Source organism: Oncorhynchus masou, chromosome 13, assembly GCF_036934945.1.
Source record: "Oncorhynchus masou masou isolate Uvic2021 chromosome 13, UVic_Omas_1.1, whole genome shotgun sequence".
Taxonomy (NCBI): Eukaryota; Metazoa; Chordata; class Actinopteri; order Salmoniformes; family Salmonidae; genus Oncorhynchus; species Oncorhynchus masou.
The window spans coordinates 16,024,779-16,047,644 of record NC_088224.1 but is presented as its reverse complement, the minus strand read 5'-3'; the positions used below and the strand labels follow the sequence as shown (position 1 = coordinate 16,047,644).

Genomic DNA, 22,866 nt, shown 5'->3' with positions numbered 1-22,866 from the left:
CTATGCTCAATGTAGGCTTGATCATTTAGCTGACAAGATATGCTTATAAGTCCCATGCCAGTCTTTTATTTATATGATGTTATAGTAAGAAGAATATAATTTAACCTAGCTGAATAAAATTCAAAGGATATTTTTCCCATTCCGGAGCGAATGTGCATATGAAGTCGCTATTTTGAGCGTAGAAGTAAACATAAATATGCTATATTTAGAATTATTAGGCAACTTAGATGTGAATGATACAAACCTAAGAATGTGTTAGAAATCAGAACATAATAGGCTGCATGGTGCAACTAAAGGCTATTGATGATTTGAGAAAGTCACAAAAAAAGCTTTCACTCTGTTCCTTGCCTCAGGCTGCACAGCTGTTCTCTCATCAAGTGATCTTACAGTGCCTTGCGAAAGTATTCGGCGCCCTTGAACTTTGCGACCTTTTGCCACATTTCAGGCTTCAAACATAAAGATATATAAACTGTATTTTTTTGTGAAGAATCAACAACAAGTGGGACACAATCATGAAGTGGAACGACATTTATTGGATATTTCAAACTTTTTTAACAAATCAAAAACTGAAAAATTGGGCGTGCAAAATTATTCAGCCACCTTAAGTTAATACTTTGTAGCGCCACCTTTTGCTGCGATTACAGCTGTAAGTCGCTTGGGGTATGTCTCTATCAGTTTTGCACATCGAGAAACTAAAAAATTTTCCCATTCCTCCTTGCAAAACAGCTCGAGCTCAGTGAGGTTGTATGGAGAGCATTTGTGAACAGCAGTTTTCAGTTCTTTCCACAGATTCTCAATTGGATTCAGGTCGGGACTTTGACTTGGCCATTCTAACACCTGGATATGTTTATTTTTGAACCATTCCATTGTAGATTTTGCTTTATGTTTTGGATCATTGTCTTGTTGGAAGACAAATCTCGGTCCCAGTCTCAGGTCTTTTGCAGACTCCATCAGGTTTTCTTCCAGAATGGTCCTGTATTTGGCTCCATCCATCTTCCCATCAATTTTAACCATCTTCCCTGTCCCTGCTGAAGAAAAGCAGGCCCAAACCATGATGCTGCCACCACCATGTTTGACAATGGGGATGTTGTGTTCAGGGTGATGAGCTGTGTTGCTTTTACGACAAACATAACGTTTTGCATTGTTGCCAAAAAGTTCAATTTTGGTTTCATCTGACCAGAGCACCTTCTTCCACATGTTTGGTGTGTCTCCCATGTAGCTTGTGGCAAACTTTAAACAACACTTTTTATGGATATCTTTAAGAAATGGCTTTCTTCTTGCCACTCTTCCATAAAGGCCAGATTTGTGCAATATACGACTGATTGTTGTCCTATGGACAGAGTCTCCCACCTCAGCTGTAGATCTCTGCAGTTCATCCAGAGTGATCATGGGCTTCTTGGCTGCATCCCTGATCAGTCTTCCCCTTGTATGAGCTGAAAGTTTAGAGGGACGGCCAGGTCTTGGTAGATTTGCAGTGGTCTGATACTCCTTCCATTTCAATATTATCGCTTGCACAGTGCTCCTTGGGATGTTTAAAGCTTGGGAAATCTTTTTGTATCCAAATCCGGCTTTAAACTTCTTCACAACAGTATCTCGGACCTGCCTGGTGTGTTCCTTGTTCTTCATGATGCTCTCTGCGCTTTTAACGGACCTCTGAGACTGCCACAGTGCAGGTGCATTTATACGGAGACTTGATTACACACAGGTGGATTGTATTTATCATCATTAGTCATTTAGGTCAACATTGGATCATTCAGAGATCCTCACTGAACTTCTGGAGAGAGTTTGCTGCACTGAAAGTAAAGGGGCTGAATAATTTTGCACGCCCAATTTTTCAGTTTTTGATTTGTTAAAAAAGTTTGAAATATCCAATAAATGTCGTTCCACTTCATGATTGTGTCCCACTTGTTGTTGATTCTTCACAAAAAAATACAGTTTTATATCTTTATGTTTGAAGCCTGAAATGTGGCAAAAGGTTGCAAAGTTCAAGGGGGCCGAATACTTTCGCAAGGCACTGTATTTTCACCCGACTATTCTCAATGAATCTTTACTAATATGTCAAATGTGTTTAGATTTAGAATGTATCAAATGGGCAGGAACAGGGGCAAGGAATATAGACGTCATCTGTATGTGCTGGAATAATGAAGGGATGCACCCCTATAAAACTTTTCCCCGTGCAGGATACTCATGAGCAATGAGTTGCTCAGTTGGTAAAACCTCTCACATTAACATTCAACAACAGTCACTGGGACAATTAGCTGAGTAGTTAAACCACAATAAACAGACACGAAGCAGCTTAACTATAGTCCTCCCGAAGTGTAGAATAAACCTATAAATAATGTAATCTAAAAAATAAATCCCCCCCCCCAAAAAAACAGACAAATTATTCCGATGGGAAAATATTTTTTTGATTTACACAAACACTGGTTTCATGGGGAAAATGGTCACATGACTATGTCTCACACATGGACTATTTAAAAGTCACCTACGAACAGGCCACCCAGCAAATGGGGTGTATTCACAGGGAACCAAATGGAAGCAAAACGGGGAGGGACTAATGTAAACTTGTCCAATAAGAAACACTTGTTTTAGCTGCAAAAACGTTTGTTGCAAAGTGTTTTGCTACAGTTTGCCAAGTTCCTGGCTGCCCTTACCAATAACCTAGTAAGGCATCATGTGATGCAATCAGTGAGTTTGTGGATGTTGACGCTGTCTGTCCCCTCGTGAGATGTTTGAGATGGAGCTAATATCAGACAACACAGAGCCTAATAGAGGAGCAGCTATAGCAGCCTAAAACAATCACGCCTCTCCTCTCACGCCTCAGTACATACAATATCACACAGACACACACAGCTGACTGCTAGATCCATTTCATCTCAGCCAATTCCATATCTTTTTAATGCCTGCCACCATACTTAGAAGATATAACAGCGTGTCACTGATGTGTCAAGCATTCCTTTACTATGGGATATTATGTAAATTTTGCTATTATTGGAGACAAAAACGGGTTAATCCCAAGACAATATGTCACCAATAATACTTCCAGATTTCAAAAGCATGATACAGTGCCTTCAGAATGTATTCATACCCCTTGACTTATTCCACCTTTTGTTGTGTTACAGACTGAATCTAAAATGGATTAAATAAAAAAATTCTCACCCATCTACACACAATACCCCATAATGACAAAGTGAAAACATGTTTTTAGAAATCTTTGCAAATGTATTGAAAATGAAATACAGAAATATTTAATTTACATAAGTATTCACACCCCTGAGTCAATACTTTGTAGAGCTATCTTTGGTGGCAACTACAGCTTTGAGTCGTCTGGATTTTGGGATTTTCTTCCTCACAGATTTTCTCAAGCTCTATTAAGTTAGATGGGGAGTGGCGGTGAACAGCAATCTTCAAGTGTTTCCACAGATTTTCAATGGGATTCAAGTCTGAGCTTTGGCTGTGTCACAAGGACTTTCACATTCTTGTTCTGAAGCCATTCCAGCGTTGCTTTGGCTGTGTCCTTGGGATCATTGTCTTGTTGGAACGTAAATCTTCGCCCCTGTCTAAGGTTGTTTCCACTCTGAAGTAGGTTTTCATCAAGGATTTTCCTGTATTTGGCTCCATTCAATGTTCCCTCTATCCTTACCAGTCTCCCAGTCCGTGCCGCTGAAAAGCATCCCCATAGCATGATGCTGCCACCACGCTTCAAGGTAGGGATCGTGTTAGACAGGTGATAAGCTGTGCCTGATTTTATCCAGACAGCGCTATGCATTCAGACCCAAGACTTACATATTTGTCTCATCAGTCCACAGAATCTGTTGCCTTATGCTCTCAGAGTCTTTCACGTGTCTTTTTGCAAAACTCCAGCCGTGCTGTCACGTGTCTTTTTCAGAAGTGGCTTCCGTCTGGTCACTCTCCCAGATTGGTGAAGTGCTATAGAGTCTTTCTGGCATATTCTCCAATCTCAGCCAAGGAACTCTGTAGTTCTGTCAGAGTGGTTATTGAGTTCTTGGTCACCTCCCTGACCAAGGTCCTTCTTGCCCAGTTTCTCAGTTTGTTTGGACAGCCAGCTCTAGGCAGTCTGGGTAGTTCCATATTCTTTCAATTTCCCAATCATGGAGACCACTGTGTCCTTGGAAACGTTCAACACACTCTAGAAATGGTTTTATACCCTTCCCAGATATATGCCTCATCACAATTCTACAGTGTCTCGGAGATTTACAGACAGTTCCTTGTACTTAATGGTATAGTCTCTACTCTGACATGCACTGTCAACTGTGGGACCTTATATAGACAGGTGTGTTCCTTTCTAAATCATGTCCAAACAACTGAATTGGCCACAGGTGGACTCCAATCAAGTTGCAGCGACATCAAGGATGATCAAAGGAAATTGGATGCACAGGAGTTCAATTTGGAGCATCATAGCAAAGAGGTGTGAATACTTATGTAAATTAGATATTTCTGTGTTTGTAACGCAACAAAATGTGGAATAAGTTCAGGGGTATGGACACTTTCAGAAGGCGCTGTGTACCATGTTTAATATCTCAGATTGAGGAGACAAAAGTAAATTGCCTCCCCCATCCAACCCCAGTGGCTACCTGTTATCAAAGTGTTAAATGAGTGATCCACATCCTAGAGGACTATCAATGGTCGAGCCCTGCCATTTGATGGTGATGCTCTCCTGCTATGGTAGGAAATATCACAGCACGTTGCCAGGCAACTGGGACTAGTTGGCAGGGGAAAGGCATCGCAGGGCCTCTGTGATCTTTAGTAGGTCTTCCTTCCAAGCCCCCCCAGGGGGTTAGTTTCAGCCAGGCAGACAAGAGGAACAGCCAGCTGGACACACACGGACACTACACCTGCTCCGGGTAAGGTCCCAGCTGGGTGTTTTATCTCCAGAGAGTATTCTCTACACCGCCAGAGGGCAGGTTGGATTTGATGTATGGAGAGGCACTGGAGTCCGATCACTGGATCATTCAGACATAGAGCTGAGTACAGTGTTTTGGGGCGGAGGGAGATGAGGTGGCTTAAATTCCTTTCCTTTTTTTAGCTGATTCACTTCCATTTTGAGATGTGATCATAGTGCTTTCCCAAACTGCAGAGGATGAAAAAAAAACGGCACCCTGCCTACTGCCTACTAGTCAGCAATCTGCAAATTTGCCGAGCCAGCAAAGCACAACATCATCTCCTCCTCCTTCTCCTTCATCAAAGTGCAGCTAGCCTTCTCAAGGACAATACAAAACATTCATCCAGTCATGGTGGCAACACTGGCAGGCCACTGCACTGCCCACACCTCAGTTACAGTGATGTTTCACGACAAAATCAAACTATGTCAGAAGCTGGTGGCATGTCTTCTGGTGTATGCATGGTTGTCTGAGACGTTTTGACAAGCTGTGTGCACCGAGGTGTCTGTTTAAACTACTAGCACGCAGCTTGTCACAGCTTCTTACAAAAACAATTAGTGATGAAGTCAATCTTTCCTCCACTTTGAGCCATGAGAGATTTACAGTCGTGGCCAAAAGTGTTGAGAATGACACAAATATTAATTTACACAAAGTCTGCTGCCTCAGTGTTTAGATATTTTTGGCAGATGTTACTATGGAATACTGAAGTATAATTACATGCATTTCATAAGTGTCAAAGGCTTGTATTGACAATTACATGAAGTTGATGCAAAGAGTCAATATTTGCAGTGTTGACCCTTCTTTTTCAAGACCGCTGCAATCCGCCCTGACATGCCGTCAATTAACTTAGCAGCCCATTCTTGCATAATCAATGCTTGGAATTTGTCAGAATTTGTGGGTTTTTGTTTGTCCACCCGCCCCTTGAGGATTGACCACAAGTTCTCAATGGGATTAAGGTCTGGGGAGTTTCCTGGCCATGGACCCAAAATATCGATGTTTTTTTCCCGAGCCACTTAGTTATCACTTTTGCCTTATGGCAAGGTGCTCCATCGTGCTGGAAAAGGCTATGTTCATCACCAAACTGTTCCTGGGTGGTTGGGAGAAGTTGCCCTCGGAGGATGTGTTGGTACCATTCTTTATTCATGGCTGTGTTCTTAGGCAAAAATGTGAGTGAGCCCACTCCCTTGGCTGAGAAGCAACTCCACACATGAATGGTCTTAGGATGCTTTACTGTTGGCATGACACAGGACTGATGGTAGCGCTCACCTTGTCTTCTCCGGACAAGCTTTTTTTACGGATGCTCCAAACAATCGGAAAGGGAATTCATCAGAGAAAATTACTTAACCCCAGTCCTCAGCAGTCCAATCCCTGTAACTTTTGCAGAATATCAGTCTGTCCCTGAGGTTTTTCCTGGAGAGAAGTGGCTTCTTTGCTGCCCTTCTTGACACCAGGCCATCCTCCAAAAGTCTTTGCCTCACTGTGCATGAGGATGCACTCACACCTGCCTGCTGCCATTCCTGAGCAAGCTCTGTACTGGTGGTGCCCTGATCCCGCAGCTGAAACAACTTTAGGAGACGGTCCTGGCGCTTGCTGGACTTTCTTGTGTGCTCTGAAGCCTTCTTCACAACAATTGAACCGCTCTCCTTGAAGTTCTTGATGATGGTTGATTTAGGTGCAATCTTAATGGCAGCAATATCCTTGCCTGTGAAGCCCTTTTTGTGCAAAGCAATGATGACTGCACGTGTTTCCTTGCAGGTAACCATGATCGACAGAGGACGAACAATGATTCCAAGCACCACCCTCCTTTTGAAGCTTCCAGTCTGTTATTCAAACTCAATCAGCATGACAGAGGGATCTCTAGCCTTGTCCTCGTCAACACTCACACCTGTGTTAACGAGAGAATCACTGACATGATGTCAGCTGGTCCTTTTGTGGCAGGGCAGAAATGCAGTGGAAATGTTTTTTTGGGGGGGGATTCAGTTCATTTGCATGGCAAAGAGGGACTTTGCAATTAATTGCAATTCATCTGCTCACTCTTCATAACATTCTGGAGTATATGCAAATTGCCATCTTACAAACGGAGGCAGCAGACTTGGTGAAAATTAATATTTGTCACGACTGTACATGCATATTATTAATGTTAGCTCTCTGTGTACATTTACTGGCTAGCTGTGCTGCCCTGTTCTGCCCTGTTGTTGAAACAAAAACACTTCTGTCATTTACCAAGACAACTCCTCTGAGTACAAAAAAAATCATAGTACCATGGTCTTAAACAAACCATCAGTCATTCCTGGCTATATGACTTGCAAGGAGGGCACACAACTGACCATTACAGAAAGGCCTTATAGAGTATGATGCTCAGAGCGGGTGACCATGTGTGGCAGCGTGACACAGCGGTAGTGCTCCAGCATGGAGGGCTTTCATGTTCAGCCACCATTCACAATGCTTCTCTTTCTCTGCTTGTGCCACTGATTACAGTGTAGGTGGCTCCATGCAGACTGAGCAACTGTCTCCTTTTCATTGGTTTAATTCACACTTCACTGTGTTTATCAGCAAATGCCGCTCTTTCTCCCACGTCTCTCTTCTGCTCTCAGTGATCATTGGTGCATCTCTCACAGAGCTAACGGTCATGAGGAATTCAAAGTCCCCTGCTGTACCATATGGGAAATGTTCCTCAGCCAGAGCACTGGATAAACTCATCTGGTGTTACCGTGGTGATGAGTGAAGTGCAGACCTATCTGGCACATTGAACTATTAATTACTGAAAGCCTGGTTAACACTATTGTGCCTAGACAGCTTGAGATGTGAACGTTGTTACGAGCTAGAGTGGGTGAATCATCATACCATGCTAGAATAAATCACCTCATTAACTCCATGCCAAGGACAATTTGGAAGACACAAACAACAGTGTCTGTTTAATCTGAGATACATGAATGACCGCTAGCTGAAAATCTACCTTCCATTCAGTTTAAGCACAAATAAATACAAACTGAGTTTAGAGAAACTAAATATTAGAGTATATGAAACAGCATATAAACAGCAAGACGCAAGAAATGAGCTTCCAGGCCTGGAAATCTGGGATCATCGATGCAATTGAAAGCAGACCTTTATAAATGAGAGAACACAACAAATGGCCCCAGCATTGAGTTGTTTATTGATGCTGTTATACAAGAAGATAAACACCCTTTTTCTATCGCAGCTGGAAGGGAGGGAGATACTGGGTTATGTGTTTGGAGAAAGTATCAATTTCACTCAATAATGATGCAAGCACAAAACACAGGACAGAGAGAGAGAGAGACTGTGAGAGATAGAGAGAGAGAGAGACTGTGAGAGGTAGAGAGAGAGAGACTGTGAGAGATAGAGAGATAGACTGTGAGAGATAGAGAGAAAGACTGTGAGAGATAGAGAGAGAGACTGTGAGAGTGAGGGAAATAAAACCAGACTTGAGCGTCCATGCCTGGAAATCTGGGAACATCAATGTAAATGAAAGCAGACCTCCTTTATATAAATGAGAGAACACAACAAACGTCCCCAGCGTTGAATTGTTTATTGATGCTGTTATACAAGAAGATAAACACCTTTTTGTATCGCAGCTGGTGAGCATAGCTTGGCTATTGAGAGAGGCCGCCATGGGCAGACCTGTATCGCAGCTGGTGAGCATAGCTTTGCTATTGAGAGAGGCCGCCATAGGCAGACCTGTATCGCAGCTGGTGAGCATAGCTTTGCTATTGAGAGAGGCCGCCATAGGCAGACCTGTATCGCAGCTGGTGAGCATAGCTTTGCTATTGAGAGAGGCCGCCATAGGCAGACCTGTATCGCAGCTGGTGAGCATAGCTTTGCTATTGAGAGAGGCCGCCATGGGCAGACCTGTATCGCAGCTGGTGAGCATAGCTTTGCTATTGAGAGAGGCCGCCATGGGCAGACCTGTATCGCAGCTGGTGAGCATAGCTTTGCTATTGAGAGAGGCCGCCATAGGCAGACCTGTATCGCAGCTGGTGAGCATAGCTTTGCTATTGAGAGAGGCCGCCATAGGCAGACCTGGCTCTTGAGAACACAGACTATGTGAACACTAAACACATAATGAGGTGGAAACCAAGCTGCACTTCCTAACCTCCTGCCCAATATATGACTATTAGAGACACATATTTCCCTCGGATTACACAGACCCACAATGAATTTGAAAACAAATCTAATTTTGATAAACTCCCATATCTATTGGATGAAATATTGAAGTGTGCCATCACAGCAGCAAGATGTGTGACCTGTTGCCACAAGAAAAGGGCAACCAGTGAAGAACAAACACCATTGTAAATACAACCCATATTTATTTCCCCTTTTTACTTGAACTATTTGCACATTGTTACAACACTGTACATAGCTTAATATAACGTGAAATGTTTCTATTATTTTGAAACATCTATGGTTATCTGTTTTACATGCTTTGGCAACCATGCCAATAAAGCCCTTTGAATTGAACTGTGAGAGAGACAAAGACAGAGGAGAGAGATACAGAGAGATAGAGAGAGAGAGACAGAAAGAGAGAGAGACAGAGGAGAGAGAGAGAGAGACAGAGAGAGAGAAAGACAGGAGAGAGACCGAGAGATAGAGAAAGAGAGAGAGAGAGAGAGACAGAGGAGAGAGACAGAGGAGAGAGAGACAGAGGAGAGAGAGACAGAGAGAGGAGGTAGAGGGGAGAGAGAGACAGAGGAGAGAGAGAGACAGAGGAGAGAGAAAGAGAGAGAGAGAGAGAAAGACAGAGGAGAGAGAGAGACAGAGGAGAGAGAAAGAGAGAGAGAGAGAGAAAGACAGAGGAGAGAGAGACAGAGGAGAGAGAAAGAGGGAGAGAGAGGAGAGAGAGAGAGAGAGAGAGCCAGAGGAGAGAGAGACAGAGGAGAGAGAGAGAGACAGCGGAGAGAGAGAGAGAGAGGGTGAGAGAGGAGAGAGAGACAGAGAGAGAGAGACAGAGAGAGAGAAAGACAGGAGAGAGACAGAGAGAGAGAGACAGAGACAGAGAGAGAGAGAGAGAGCCAGAGGAGATACAGATAGAGAGAGACAGAAACAGAGGAGAGAGAGAGAGGGAGAGAGAAAGACAGAGGAGAGAGAAAGACAGAGGAGAAAGAGACAGAGACAGAGGAGAAAGAGAGATAGAGAGCTGATAATGTTGTGTTGCCTCATTTGAAAGCTGATCTGAATGCTGAAAGACCATGGAAGGTTCACCTCCACTAATGGTTTCACAGTCCGTCACATGAACAATGGACCATTTAATTTGTTACACAATCGAGATACTGATTGTAATCAGTGAGTGAACCTTGGGATGATAGAATGTTGATGTAATCAAGAAGATATTATCTTTATATGGCCTGGCTTGTCAAGAGATAATGCAGGTATAGGTTTAAATCCAGCCTACTGCCCTTTCATACAACCCCTCTCCAACTGTCATCCTCTCTCTCTCTTTCCCCACTGACTTCCTCTCTCTCTCTCTTTCCCCACTGTCATCCTCTCTCTCTTTCCCCACTGACATCCTCTCTCTCTCTTTCCCCACTGTCATCCTCTCTCTCTCGGTATCCACTGTCATCCTCTCTCTCTGTCTCCACTGTCATCCTCTCTCTCTGTCTCCACTGTCATCCTCTCTCTCTCTGTCTCCACTGTCATCCTCTCTCTCTCTCTTTCCCCACTGACATCCTCTCTCTCTCTTTCCCCACTGTCATCCTCTCTCTCTCGGTATCCACTGTCATCCTCTCTCTCTCTGTCTCCACTGTCATCCTCTCTCTCTCTTTACCCACTGTGATCCTCTCTCTATATATTTCCCCACTATCTGTTCAATAAAAAATCTTTCAAAAACCCCATTATCATAACATAAGATACCCTTTCAACTCTGAAGGTACACTACATTACCAACAGTATGTGGACACCCCTTCAAATTAGTGGATTCAGCTATTTCAGCCAAACCTGTTGATGACAGGTGTATAAAATCTGTAAGTGCTGTTATTGTGAAGTTGAAACGTCTAGGAGCAACAACGGCTCAGCCGCGAAGTGGTAGGCCACACAAGTTCACAGAACGGGACCGCAGAGTGCTAAAGTGCTGTCCTCAGTTGCAACACTCACTACCAAGTTCCAAACTGCCTCTGGAAACAACGTCAGCACAATAACTGTTTGTCGGGAGCTTCATGAAATGGTCACCATGCGCAATGCCAAGCGTCGGCTGGAGTGGTGTAAAGCTCGCCACCATTGGACTCTGGAGCAGTGGACGCTTCATCATCTGGCAGTCCGACGGACACATCTGGGTTTGGCGGATGCCAAGAGAACGCTACCTGCCCCAATGCATAGTGGCAACTGTAAAGTTTGGCGGAGGAGGAATAATGATCTGGGGCTGTTTTTCATGCTTCGGGCTTGGCCCCTTAGTTCCAGTGAAGTGTTAACGAAATGTTAACGCTACACCATACAATGACATTCTAGATGATTCTGTGCTTCCAACTTTGTGGCAACAGTTTGGGGAAGGCCCTTTCCAGTTTCAGCATGACAATCCCCCCCAGGCACAAAGCGAGATCCATACAGAATTGGTTTGCCAAGATCAGTGTGGAAGAACTTGACTGGCTGCACAGAGCCTTGACCTCAACCCTATCAAACACCTTTGGGATGAATTGGAACGTCGACTACGAGCCAGGCCTAAGCCTGTAATCTGTACATCTTCATCTATTACCGTAGTGCAGGTGAATAGGGTGCCATTTGGGACACAACCAGGGAGTCCAGGAGAGGGGGGGAAGACAGACAGACAGACAGACAGACAGACAGACAGACAGACAGACAGACAGACAGACAGACAGTGAAAGAGTGAGCGAGAAAGAAAGATGGCTGAAGTAGGGAAGCGGACCAATAATGATTCACAATATGATTTGACCTTTCTGTGTACCCCTTGAATTTTAATTTCAACGACTCATTGCAAAGTTCAGGACAGTAGAGTGCAATTTACATACTATCCTGTATATATTTTATGATGTACCCTTCAGGGGAAGGTCTCGAGGGAGTGAGTGGTAGACAAGAGAGTGTCCCTAAATCCCCAAGCAACCTTTCTCTCTTCTGAAGTTTCAAGACTTATTCCAAGACGATTTGTTGAGTATTGCTGCCTTTCCCAGGTCGGTGTAGGTACTACACATGTATCTCATTCCCCCACACATCCATATTGATGCTCAGAAGATTAAATCACAAAAACATTTCTCACAAAGCAGCTTTCCTCCATTCTCCCCTGTTCTTAAAGAAACACAGAGAGAACTTTTCTGTTTAGTTTCCAGTGGAACTGGTGCCAAAGTAATAACAAAGATTTGATCTTCCTTAAAACCTGTTGCAAGTCACTGAGTGTGGAGCCATGGAGAGAAAGAGCACCCTATCTAGTCTCATGTGTCATCAACGGAACAGCCTGTCCACAATCTGTCTTTGTTAGGTTCGAGCTTCACAGTGATAAACATATGCGAGGCTAGCATAGCTCTACTTGTTTGGAGTCCAATCCATCGCGCAGCCCAATGCTAACATGACACGCCCCATCAATCCAAAGTAGGGGAGGACGATTCGGGGAGTCGCAGAAATCGCCCAGGCGAAGCTGCAGACTGACTGCGCACAGGTTAAAGAGAGGTTGGAGGCTCAGCGGCCTGTTACAGCTCAATGGCCTGTTACAGCTCAATGCCTCAGGGGCCTGTTACAGCTCAATGGCTCAATGGCCTGTTACAGCTTAATGCCTCAGCGGCCTGTTACAGCTCAATGGCCTGTTACAGCTCAATGCCTCAGCGGCCTGTTACAGCTCAATGGCCTGTTACAGCTCAATTGCTGTTACAGCTCAATGGCCTGTTACAGCTTAATGCCTCAGCGGCCTGTTACAGCTCAATGCCTCAGGGGCCTGTTACAGCTTAATGCCTCAGCGGCCTGTTACAGCGCAATGCCTCAGCGGCCTGTTACAGCTCAATGGCCTGTTACAGCTTAATGGCTCAGCGGCCTGTTACAGTTCAATGCCTCAGCGGCCTGTTACAGCTCAATGGCTCAGCGGCCTGTTACAGCTCAATGCCTCAGCGGCCTGTTACAGCTCAATGCCTCAGCGTCCTGTTACAGCTCAATGCCTCAGCGGCCTGTTACAGCTCAATGCCTCAGCGGCCTGTTACAGCTCAATGCCTCAGCGGCCTGTTACAGCTCAATGCCTCAGCGGCCTGTTACAGCTCAATGGCTCAGCGGCCTGTTACAGCTCAATGCCTCAGCGTCCTGTTACAGCTCAATGGCTCAGCGGCCTGTTACAGCTCAATGCCTCAGCGGCCTGTTACAGCTCAATGCCTCAGCGGCCTGTTACAGCTCAATGCCTCAGCGGCCTGTTACAGCTCAATGCCTCAGCGGCCTGTTACAGCTCAATGCCTCAGCGGCCTGTTACAGCTCAATGCCTCAGCGGCCTGTTACAGCTCAATGCCTCAGCGGCCTGTTACAGCTCAATGGCTCAGCGGCTGTTACAGCTCAATGCCTCAGCGGCCTGTTACAGCTCAATGCATCAGCGGCCTGTTACAGCTCAATGCCTCAGCGGCCTGTTACAGCTCAATGGCTCAGCGGCCTGTTACAGCTCAATGGCTCAGCGGCCTGTTACAGCTCAATGGCTCAGCGGCCTGTTACAGCTCAATGCCTCAGCGGCCTGTTACAGCTCAATGCCTCAGCGGCCTGTTACAGCTCAATGCCTCAGTGGCCTGTTACAGCTCAATGCCTCAGTGGCCTGTTACAGCTCAATGCCTCAGCGGCCTGTTACAGCTCAATGGCTCAGCGGCCTGTTACAGCTCAATGCCTCAGCGGCCTGTTACAGCTCAATGCCTCAGCGGCCTGTTACAGCTCAATGCCTCAGCGGCCTGTTACAGCTCAATGCCTCAGCGGCCTGTTACAGCTCAATGCCTCAGCGGCATGTGGCGAAGCCTTCGTTACTCAATCCCCTTCTAGCTTCCCCCTTAGCTAATAATACAGCTTCTCTCCCTCCCTATACAGAATCCCCAAACATTTAGATCCCACAGGTACCAATAATTAAAACCAGTTATGCATTAGGGGGCGCTATTAAAATTTTGGGATGAAAAATGTTCCCGTTTTAAACAAGATATTTTGTCACGAAAAGATGCTCGACTATGCATATAATTGACAGCTTTGGAAAGAAAACACTCTGACGTTTCCAAAACTGCAAAGATATTGTCTGCGAGTGCCACAGAACTGATGTTACAGGCGAAACCCAGATAAAAATCCAACCAGGAAGTGCCGCATTTTTTAAAACCGCCTCATGCCAATGACTCCTTATATGGCTGTGAATGAGCTACGAATGAGCTTACGTTTTCCACGTATTCTCCAAGGTGTCTACAGAATTGTGATGTCTTTTTAGGCATGTCCAGTGAAGAATGGCCGTAAGGGACCATATATAGCATGTGGTCACATGGTGTCTCCCGCAGAAAATCTCGCGTAAAATACTGAGGTAGCCATTTTTCCAACCGCTTCATATGAGAAACCAATTGCCTCGACAGATATATTATCAAATATATATGTTAAAAACACCTTGAGGATGGATCCTAAACAACGTTTGCCGTGTTTCTGTCGATATTATGGAGCTAATTTTGAAAAGATTTTGGCGTTATAGTCATTTCCAAGATGGCGTAGCAGTCAGACATCTTGTCGTGTCGTGTCCCTTGTATATATTGTTTTTTTTACATATTTTTCTTCGCATATCTTTTAAAACATTTTGCAAAACCTCAACATCTACATACTCTCCTGCAACCCGCCTCACCCAATGTAGCGTGGATCTGCTTTATTTTCTAAAGTATTTATATTAACTTCGGATCCGGAACCCCTCAACTGAAGCTAGCCAGCTAACTACCTAGCTATCAGTCAGCAAACCATTGCTAGCGGTCTTCAGCTAACCGGTCATCAGCTGAACCTTTAGCTCGGAAAGCTCTCACCAGTTCGAACAACGCGACTCTAACCAGAGCATAACGGACCTATTATTTTTTATTATTTTTATCCCCGGATTCCCACCGCAAACGGAACATTCTCATCTGGATCTTCACAACAAGCTAACTAGCTAACCGCAACCCCGAATGATTACTCCTGGCTAGCGTTTCCATCGACTTAGCTTGAAGCTAGCCCGGCCAGAGCTCCTGTGCTACCACTGAAGCATACTCCTGGGCTACAATATCAGGACCCACGACCGGTCTATTGATGTCACCGCATGAAGAGGCATAAACAGACTCAACCCCTTGCTATCTGCTTGCTAATTCGGCCTGCTAACTGCTAGCTTGCTCAGCCCCTGTCTGCTAACTGCTAGCTTGTTTAGCCCCGGCCTACTAACTGTTAGCTTGTTAGCACAGGCCTGCTAACTGTCTGAATCGCCGCGTCCCCAGCCAGCCCAACCACTCACTTCATACCCCTGATACCCCCTTTGTTCCACCTCCCACACATGCGGTGACCTCACTCATTACAACCAGCATGTGCAGAGGTACCATCTCTCTCATCATCACCCAGTGCCTGGGCTTACCTCCGCTGTACCCGCACCCCACCATACCCCTGTTTGCGCATTATGCCCTGAATATATTCTACCATGCCCAGAAATCTGCTCCTTTTATTCTTTGTCCCCAACGCTCTAGGCGACCAGTTTTGATGGCCTTTAGCCGCACCCTCATACTACTCCTCCTCTGTTCCGCGGGTGATGTGGAGGTAAACCCAGGCCCTGCATGCCCCCAGGCACCCTCATTTGTTGACTTCTGTGATCAAAAAAGCCTTGGTTTCATGCATGTCAACATCAGAAGCCTCCTCCCTAAGTTTGCTTTACTCACCGCTTTAGCACACTCTGCTAACCCTGATGTCCTTGCCGTGTCTGAATCCTGGCTCAGGAAGGCCACCAAAAATTCTGAGATTTCCATACCAAACTATAACATTTTCCATCAAGATAGAACTGCCAAAGGGGGAGGAGTTGCAGTCTACTGCAGAGATAGCCTGCAAAGTAATGTCATACTTTCCAGGTCCATACCCAAACAGTTCGAACTACTAATCTTAAAAATGACTCTCTCCAGAAATAAGTCTCTCACTGTTGCCGCCTGCTACCGACCCCCCTCAGCTCCCAGCTGTAACCTGGACACCACTTGTGAATTGATCGCCCCCCATCTAGCTTCAGAGTTTGTTCTGTTAGGTGACCTAAACTGGGATATGCTTAACACCCCGGCAGTCCTACAATCTAAGCTAGATGCCCTCAATCTCACACAAATCATCAAGGAACCCACCAGATACAACCCTAAATCTGTAAACAAGGGCACCCTCATAGACGTCATCTTGACCAACTGGCCCTCCAAATACACCTCTGCCGTCTTCAACCAGGATCTCAGCGATCACTGCCTCATTGCCTGTATCAGCTACGGAGCCGCAGTCAAACGACCACCCCTCATCACTGTCAAACGCTCCCTAAAACACTTCTGTGAGCAGGCCTTTCTAATCGACCTGGCCCGGGTATCCTGGATGGACATTGACCTCATCCCAACTGTTGAGGATGCCTGGTCATTCTTTAAAAGCAACTTCCTCACCATTTTAGATAAGCTGTTCAAAAAATGCAGAACTAAGAACAGATATAGCCCTTGGTTCACTCCAGACCTGACTGCCCTCGACCAGCACAAAAACATCCTGTGGCGGACTGCAATAGCATCGAATAGTCCCCGCGATATGCAACTGTTCAGGGAAGTCAGGAACCAATACACGCAGTCAGTCAGGAAAGCTAAGGCCAGCTTCTTCAGGCAGAAATTTGCATCCTGTAGCTCCAACTCCAAAAAGTTCTGGGCCACTGTGAAGTCCATGGAGAACAAGAGCACCTCCTCCCAGCTGCCCACTGCACTGAGGCTAGGTAACACGGTCACCACCGATAAATCCATGATTATCGAAAACTTCAACAAGCATTTCTCAATGGCTGGCCATGCCTTCCGCCTGGCTACTCCAACCTCGGCCAACTTTTCTCTGTATATATCAATGATGTTGCTCTTGCTGCAGGCGATTCCCTGATCCACCTCTACGCAGACGACACCATTCCATATACTTCCGGCCCGTCCTTGGACACTGTGCTATCTAACCTCCAAACAAGCTTCAATGCCATACAACGCTCCTTCCGTGGCCTCCAACTGCTCTTAAACGCTAGTAAAACCAAATGCATGCTTTTCAACCGTTCGCTGCCTGCACCCGCACGCCTGACTAGTATCACCACCCTGGATGGTTTCGACCTTGAATATGTGGACATCTATAAGTACCTAGGTGTCTGGCTAGACTGTAAACTCTCCTTCCAGACTCATATCAAACATCTCCAATCGAAAATCAAATCAAGAGTCGGCTTTCTATTCCGCAACAATGCTTCCTTCACTCACGCCGCCAAACTTACCCTAGTAAAACTGACTGTCCTACCGATCCTCGACTTCGGCGACGTCATCTACAAAATAGCTTCCAACACTCTCCTCAGCAAACTGGATGCAGTTCATCACAGTGCCATCCGTTTTGTCACTAAAGCACCTTATACCACCCACCACTGCGACTTGTATGCTCTAGTCGGCTGGCCCTCGCTACATATTCGTCGCCAGACCCACTGGTTCCAGGTCATTTACAAGTCCATGCTAGGTAAAGCTCCGCCTTATCTCAGTTCACTGGTCACGGTGGCAACACCCACCCGTAGCACGCGCTCCAGCAGGTGTATCTCACTGATCATCCCTAAAGCCAACACCTCATTTGGCCGCCTTTCGTTCCAGTTCTCTGCTGCCTGTGACTGGAACGAATTGCAAAAATCGCTGAAGTTGGAGAATTTTATCTCCCTCACCAACTTCAAACATCTGCTATCTGAGCAGCATATCTCTACCTGTATATGACCATCTGATCATTTATCACTCCAGTGTTAATCTGCAAATTTGTAATTATTTGCCTACCTCCTCATGCCTTTTGCACACAATGTATATAGACTCTTTTTTTTCCTACTGTGTTATTGACTTGTTTATTGTTTACTCCATGTGTAACTCTGTGTTGTCTGTTCACACTGCTATGCTTTATCGGCCAGGTCGCAGTTGCAAATGAGAACTTGTTCTCAACTAGCCTACCTGGTTAAATAAAGGTGAAATAAAAATTTAAAATAAATAAATAAAATAGTTGCAGCATTTTCCGGTTGATTTCTCAGCCAAGCATGATGAAGAAACGGAGCTATTTCGCCTACAAAAATAATATTTTTGGAAAAAAGGAACATTTGCTATCTAACTGTGAGTCTCCTGAGTGGAAGCATTTGAAGTTCTTCAAAGGTAAATGATTTAATTTGGTTGCTTTTCTTATTTTCGTGAAAATGTTGCCTGCTGCCAGCAGAGCCTAGTATAGCATTTTGCCATGATATACTTACACAAATGTTTGTCTAGCGTTGGCTGTAACGCATATTTTGAAAATCTGAGATGACAGTGTTGTTAACAAAAGGCTAAGCTTGTGTTTGAATATATTTATTTCATTTCATTTGCGATTTTCATGAATAGGAAAAGTTTCGAGGGGTGTTTATTTCCGCTGCGTTATGCTAATGCGTTAGAGGCTATGATTCCGCTCCCGGATATGGGATTGCTCATCGCAAGAGGAATGAATCCCTCTCCCTAACCCACCCAGTGAGGAGGGAGAGTGAAAGTCATTTCTACTTAAATCTAGAAGCTCTGCTTCAGTACTTGGTGAGGCAAACTTAAACTATGTACTGTGCTCCATGTAGATTTGAGGACAGTTTAAGACTTGTGGGTAGTTAAAGAATATTGAACTAGAAGCATAACTAGTTTTCTGCCACGGAAGGGACTGATATTGGGATCTTCCTATCCTCAGAAACACCTTTAATAAATCCAGACTCTAAAGCACAGAGTCAAGAAGATGCCGTCGTCCTTCAACCTGTCTTGATTAAAGCCTCCAACCCACGTTTCTGGTGATTCTCCCCATAGGAGTCCCAGATCTCATACAAACCACAGCTGCTCCACCATCTAGTGGTTAAGGTAGAAACAACAACACAGGGGGGATTTACAGCGTTTGATTCCCCCACTCAGCTGTGTCAGCAAGGTAATAAAAGGCTCAGGAAGAGAAGACAACTCACTCTGTGGAATTGTGATGCATGGCCCTGCTGATTGCAGGTGCTTTATATGAGCATGCAAATGTGATTTGGGTGTCTGGACCCAACCAAAGCTCTGGGCAGAGAGAGAGAGTGAGCAAGAGAGAGAGAGAGAGAGCGAGCGACAGAGCGCATTTGGTCAAATAAGACCACCACTACTCAACAGCTGCTTTTCAAAAGAGACCATTTCTCGTCCACTTAAATACGATAATTTATCTCTATGATTGAGAACGCCGGACTGAGAAAATGAACGTGTCTCATTCTCTCCATCCCTCTCTACCTCAGAGAGGAGGGACATTTTCTGCTTGGTTAGAGTACTATATGAGCGCTCGGAGTGGTGTGTCTGAGTGTTTATCAAATCAAGGGAGGAGCAGGGATTTCTACTGGTGTGACCTAAATCCTTTATTTTAGCTCTTTAATAAACAACACAATATATGGTAATTCCCTTAGTGGGCATCTAGCCAAGCTTATAAGATCTTTTCCAAGTCTGTCCAAAGCTGTTCTCCACCACAGATTGACGCTATGTTTGTTTACTGCACCAGACTGGTAACTTATTAAAGATACAGTATTAAATCGTCACCTAGATATTACATAATAGTGGCTGATGTTTTTCCTTGGTCACCTGAACTTCAAACAAGGAAATCCTTTCTTTGTGGTAATGGGACCTGACCAGGAACAACTCTGGCCCCAATCATAGCCTGATACCAGGACCCAAAGTTTTACCAGGCCAGGTAGTCACAATGGTGCTAAAAAAACCTGGCCCTGCACATAACATAAGAAGAAGAACTAAGAAGACACAAATCCTAGGTAAGGCCTTGGTTGGCCGTGCTAAGACAAATCCTAGGTAAAGTCTTAGTTGGCATTGCCAACCAAGATGATAGGAGGAGGTAGCTAGCTAGCATCCTTACCGTGCAGAGGTCCCTGTACTGCATCTTCTGGAACTTGTGTCGGTGTTGCCTACGCAGAGCTCCACGTATCCCAGAACCACCTGGAACACAGTGTTGTGGATGGCCTGGCTGAAGTGCATGTGGACTTGGTCCATGGCTGTCTATGGAGAGAGGCACAGGGAAACAGATTATTACAGGGGATGGATAGTGTTGTGACATGGCATGAACACCAGCACAGTCAAAGGGTTCCATCTGAGATGTAGCCCAAACTACATTCATTAAGTGTTTGCTCCTCGGCCCTTTATCAAAAAACTAAACCAACCCCAGAGACAAATCTGGCCCTTATTTTCCTTGAAATACTGTGCTAAATAAAGAGCTTTATTTTTCCTCTGTGATTGGTTTCTCACTCAGTGTCTGATCATTAATCAACGTCAACCAAATAGCACAGAGAGGAATGTTAAAAAATCTGTAGATTGGCCAATCAGCAGGTTAACGGCGTCTTTACCGCTGAACTGGAGGCAGTTCTAAGTGATTAAGAACTGCACGGGATGTTCCCCAAATCACCCCCTATTCACTACATAGCACACTCCACCAGAGCCCTATACTCTGTTCAAAAGAGGTGCACTATATAGTGAATAGTGTGCATTTGGGAAGCAAACATGGAAACACAACCACTCGCTAACAAGTACTTCTGAATGTACCAGGTACCCGACAGATGAGTCCAGTAGACAAATGAAATAATGCAAGTAAATAAATGCAAACAAAAATACTCGTAAAGACAAGGTGTAAACAGTATTGCTCAGCAGTGTCCCAAATGGCACCCTATTCCCTATATAGTGCACTACTTTTGACGAGAGCACATTTGCACTATATAGGGAATAGGGTGTCATTTGGGACGCGAACCTAGACTCATTAAGCTAATGGTGGCACACAAGGCTGAGCCACACAGAGAGGAGCAGAGAGCAGCTTGTTCACCCGAAGGAAAATTCAGTCAAACTGAACACGGCCTCGCTATGATGAGACCCTTTCAGCTTTGAAGCCCTAAAGTCACCAATGTTCTGTGTGCATAGATAAGGGAGCGGGACACAAAATACAAAAGTGTGTGTGATGTGTGTGTGTGTGTGTGTGTGTGTGTGGGCATGCATGCGTACGTGCAATTACCCACACAAAGAGTGAAAGGGCCTTGAGCCAGGCCAACAATAGGTCCTTGAGTTTCAGAGCCGGCACTATTCTCACTACTCAATATCACTGCCCTGCCTTTGAAGAAGGTGTTTATCATTATGGAGAGCACAACCATTGTGATCATGGATAGCCTACTCTAAAAAGCTGATGATCTGCAGACGACTCAGTCTCTGAAGCTAAGGGCCACTCTCGCCTCATGGCTGAGGGCTGTCAATCATACAGAGACACTGATCATCATGTCATCATGTTTTTGTTTTCCACATGAGTAGCTCTGTAAATGGAAGAAATACACATGGCATGGGAATTGGTAGACAATCTCTTTATGGCTTCTCTAACTAACCTCTTTCATTCATCACCACCATTATACAGTGTATTGTTTTGATGAGTTGGTAAATAGACATTTGATTGGCCAACAGGAATTCTTTCCCAGTGTTGCTATCTGTGTCCCAGGAAGGCATGTCGCTCCAGAGAGCACTGCGGGGTGGTCTTCACTTCATCCTTCACACAGTTACTGAGTCAGACTGACACACAGAAAAGAATCCCACAGCAACAAGACATGTCAAATCACTATGTGGATAATATTTCATTTTTGTAGAGGTTGATACATTTTTTGTTACAGCAAATCAAAGTGACAAATGTTACAATACTTAAAACCTTGAATACACTACAAGATTGCATTTCCTGCTGCGCATTTAGTCGAGACACTGACAGTCCCCTGAACAAAGCATTTAGTCCAGACACTGACAGTCCCCTGAACAAAGCATTTAGTCCAGACACTGACAGTCCCCTGAACAAAGCATTTAGTCCAGACACTGACAGTCCCCCGAACAAAGCATTTAGTCCAGACACTGACAGTCCCCTGAGTAAAGCATTTAGTCCAGACACTGACAGTCCCCTGAACAAATAATTTAGTCCAGACACTGACAGTCCCCCGAACAAAGCATTTAGTCCAGACACTGACAGTCCCCTGAACAAAGCATTTAGTCCAGACACTGACAGTCCCCTGAATAAAGCATTTAGTCCCCTGAATAAAGCATTTAGTCCAGACACTGACAGTCCCCTGAACAAAGCATTTAGTCCAGACACTGACAGTCCCATGAACAAAGCATTTAGTCCAGACACTGACAGTCCCATGAACAAAGCATTTAGTCCAGACACTGACAGCCCCCTGAGTAAAGCATTTAAAACAAATATACCATCTTGCAGACAGTTGGGTGGGGAGCTTTACTAGTGATAATGGAAAAGCTTTACTAGGGATTACAGATCTGTGATTCCGTGTTGGTAGTGGGGGGAGAAGACAGTGTAAAACTACAAGACACTTCCCTCAGCATGGGGAGAATAATATTAACCCAGGTATGACTCATCACTCCTGATCCACACAGAGAGAGAGAGAGAGAGAGAGAGAGAGAGAGAGAGAGAGAGACAGAAACAGAGACAGACAGAGAGACAGAGAGAGAGGGGGAGAGGAGAGAGAGGGATAGAGGAGAGAAAGAGATAGAGGAGAGAGAGAGATAGAGGAGAGAGGGATAGAGGACAGAGGGATAACGGAGAGAGAGAGATAGAGTTGAGAGGGATAGAGGAGAGAGAGGGATAGAGGAGAGAGAGGGATAGAGGAGAGAGAGGGATAGAGGAGAGAGAGGAATAAATCAAATCAAGATCAAATCAAATTTTATTGTCACATACACATGGTTAGCAGATGTTAATGCGAGTGTAGCGAAATGCTTGTGCTTCTAGTTCCGACAATGCAGTAATAACCAACAAGTAA

General features: G+C 45.0%; 1 pseudogene; it reads right to left on the bottom strand.

Moving 5' to 3' along the window:
* LOC135551356 (syndetin-like) overlaps positions 1-22,866 on the bottom strand; it is a 232,573-nt pseudogene that overhangs the window by 168,322 nt on the left and 41,385 nt on the right.